Source organism: Vigna radiata, chromosome 8, assembly GCF_000741045.1.
Source record: "Vigna radiata var. radiata cultivar VC1973A chromosome 8, Vradiata_ver6, whole genome shotgun sequence".
NCBI classification, from domain to species: domain Eukaryota; kingdom Viridiplantae; phylum Streptophyta; class Magnoliopsida; order Fabales; family Fabaceae; genus Vigna; species Vigna radiata.
The window spans coordinates 34,354,444-34,358,095 of record NC_028358.1 but is presented as its reverse complement, the minus strand read 5'-3'; positions in this window follow the sequence as shown (position 1 = coordinate 34,358,095).

Here is a 3,652-nt window from a genome sequence, read left to right as displayed (position 1 = left end):
GGCCGCACACGCCAAGCAATTATTTTAATAAAAAAAAATGTAATTGTTTCATAAGTTGTTATTTTATTTCTTTTTGTTACAAACAAAAGCTCATTCCTTCCAAAGTTATCACTTATCTTCTATTAAAATAATATATCACTTATCAAGTTTTTATAATATTGTTCTATCAAATTTGTCAACCACAATTTCTGTGGTAAAGTTTAAAACGTAAAATTTCACACAACCCTCTCTTATCATAATATACTAACTTTATTCTCTCTGTATAGTTTAATTGTGGTATTTTTTTTCTTTAACTTGTTTCAAAATATTAAAAAATACATTTACTATTCTATTTTTAGCTATATATACATATAGAGAGATTTGTTAACACGCGTACGCCCGTTTTATGTTTTAACTATGTGTACCAGATTATAGTAGACAAAAATACCTAATTTATCATGGATTCTAAGTTTTAAGGTTAAGGATATTTAAATAATTTTCATTTTCAAAACTAAAACAAAAGAAACTCCAAACTCATACTCACCTCCCTCATTCCTCTCAACCCTTTCTCTCATCTCTCTCTCCAACATTTTCTCTGTCATCTCTATTGTCAAAAAAAAAATCAGAAACCCTTGCCAAAAGTTTATTCTAAAAAGTTTATTCTAAACGCCTACAGAGGTTGATTCAGTGGTAAAAAAGGGACATAAGGAAATTAAAGAAATAGGTATAGAAGAGCTCCCTAGGAATACAATTCTTTCAATTCTTTCAAAATCAGAAACCCTTGTCTAACCCTAATCCACCTTCCTCGGTTATCCAATTTGTTTATCTCTCGTCTCTACCCTCTCTCTTAGCCACACACAACAACCCGCGACATCGTAATTTGTTGCTCTGTTCGTTCATTTGGAGGATGTGTTATATATTTTCCNTTCTTATTATTATTAAATTTCATTTTTAAATTAAATCATGTAAATAAAACCTTCATAAATCAATTAAATTTTCATATCTCATTTACACGTCTACACCACATTTCATTATATTTTTAAAAAACAAGATATTTCCCTTTATTGTCCTTTTCCCTTTACACAAAATGTTTCTTTTTCCTTTCTCTTTTGGTATGGTATACATGATGTAAGATTACAACCTAGAATTGAAAATTGTATGATTTTTTTTTCAATTAGGACAACAGTAGACAGAGAAAATGTTGGGATGAAAGAGATGAAAGAGAAAGGGTTGAGAAGAATGAGGGAGGAGAGTATGGGTTTGGGAGTTTTTTTAGTTTTGAGAATGAAAATTATTTAAATATACCTTAAAACTTAGAATCATGATAAATGAGTATATTTTTGTCTACTATAATTCGGTACACAGTGTTAAAACGTACCTACTAAAAAACAGGCATACGTGTTTTAACATATATATATATATATATATATATATATATATATATATATATATATATATATTAATCTAATTAATATAACGCTATAACTAAAGACATATATATTATAAAAGGTTAATTGTGTAGATATTATATATTGTATTTTTAATTTAATGAAAAGTTAAATTAAAAATATTTAAAATTATGAATGTAATTGTAAAAACTATATATATGTAATTAATTATTTCTATTTGTTTCTTTTCGTCTCGATTAGAAAAAGAAAAAATCAACCAAAAAATATAAAATGCTTTACATTTGAAAAATCGGATCTCATTACTTTCCTTATTTCTGATTCTGTATATATTATTTTTTTTTTATCTCAAAGAGTAGTTTTGATCGTGATATGTTCTTGGTTCTATATGGAAACTTTTTCTAACACTTTGACACTCCATTTATTACACGAGTGTAATTCATACATTTTAAGATATTTAAAATCCTGAAAGAGGATTATTATTATTAAAAAATATTAAACTTTCATCAAAATGTAATATATATATATATATATATATATATATATATATATATATATATATATATATATATTTCTTATGATTTAGTTGGATTATATGAAGGCATGATATCAACTTCACGTTATTTTTTGTTGCTGGTATTCTTATTGCATGAAGTAAAATACAAAATGAATTTTCTCATTGAAGTGCAAAAGCAAAGTTTAATTTGTGAATGTTAATGATTAAGGTTTCTTTTACAAGATCTTGGACACCCATCCATATATAACCTATAATATGAAATAATAAAATAAAGTCGTCTATGATAGTTTACAGTTCACTGCATGATTAAAAAAATATATTGAAGTAAATATATTTTTTTATAAGAAACTTATACAAAAACTGCGGAGTTTATTCTAACAAAGATAAACTGAAATAAAGTATTTTTAAAATATTTAATTTAATTGAAAATGTAATATTTATATATACCCATTTTATGAAAGAAGATTGAGATTCTCCTTCCTCTTATTTTTCCTGTAAAATAATATTATATGAATCGTGTCATATTTTTTTAAATTTGTATAATTGTCAAATATTACACTTTCTTCATTATTCTAATTAGCTAAGCATAATTTATGTTTGATGCCCACAAGATAAAATTAGAAGGTGGAATATAAATTACAGTATCAGATGTCAATTTCTCTTTAAAATTATATACAACATTGTAAAAAATTAATTTTCATTTAATTTTTATATAAATTGTGAAAATAATAAAAATAGGAATACATTACTAAGTAATAAAATAACACAATACTGTGATGTTAGCACTTCAAATAATATTTTATTAATATCGCCCTCAGATTTGATCACCGTTAGAATGACTATTTTATGCTTTACAGCCATTCTCCAGCTATGGCAATAAAAAAAAAACACACACACACACACATATATATATATATATATATATATATATATATATATATATATATATATATATATATATGCTAGTTCTTTCCTTTTTCATTGTCTTTCGGACGTTATTATCGTATCTTCATTGGCATAAATTTCACTAATCATGTCTTGGAAACATAATTAAATTTTTATATACATTGAATATATCTGGCTTGCTGTTCTATTAGCTAGTTTCATGTATGCAAGTTGTACATTTTTCTAAGATACCATCGATAATCAGAAAATAAATCTCAGTGACATATCTTGAAGTTTTGAAATTCCAGACATATGATAAAAAAATTATACGACTAATGTCCCATATCATCTGACTATAAGACAATTCCTCATTTTTTAAAAGTTGTATATTTTAGGTACACCCATTTGTACAAATATTTCTTTATATATCCGCAAAAAACCAATGTCAAAAGCTGTTACTGAAATTTCCAAAAAATAATTTTGAAAGTTTGATGGTGAAAGATAGTTATAAACAATATTAAGAAAAAATATTCATTTTATATGTCGTAAGGTTTTTACTATATTAATTTATTATTTTTTTAATAAAAAATCTGTATCAATATAAAGAAAGAAAAAAAAAAGAGAATATAAATTAATGTGCAGTTTATTATTATCATTGTTTTTAAGACTGAGTTAGGATTTACTTATACGTTGAACCATCTTAGTTTTTCATTAGTTATCCTTGATTGGGACAATGTTGTTAGTGTACATATTCAAGTCATCTTATCTTTTATTCAAGTTGTAATATATAGATGATGTTAAAGATCACCTTTTATATATATATATATATATATATATATATATATATATATATATATATATATAT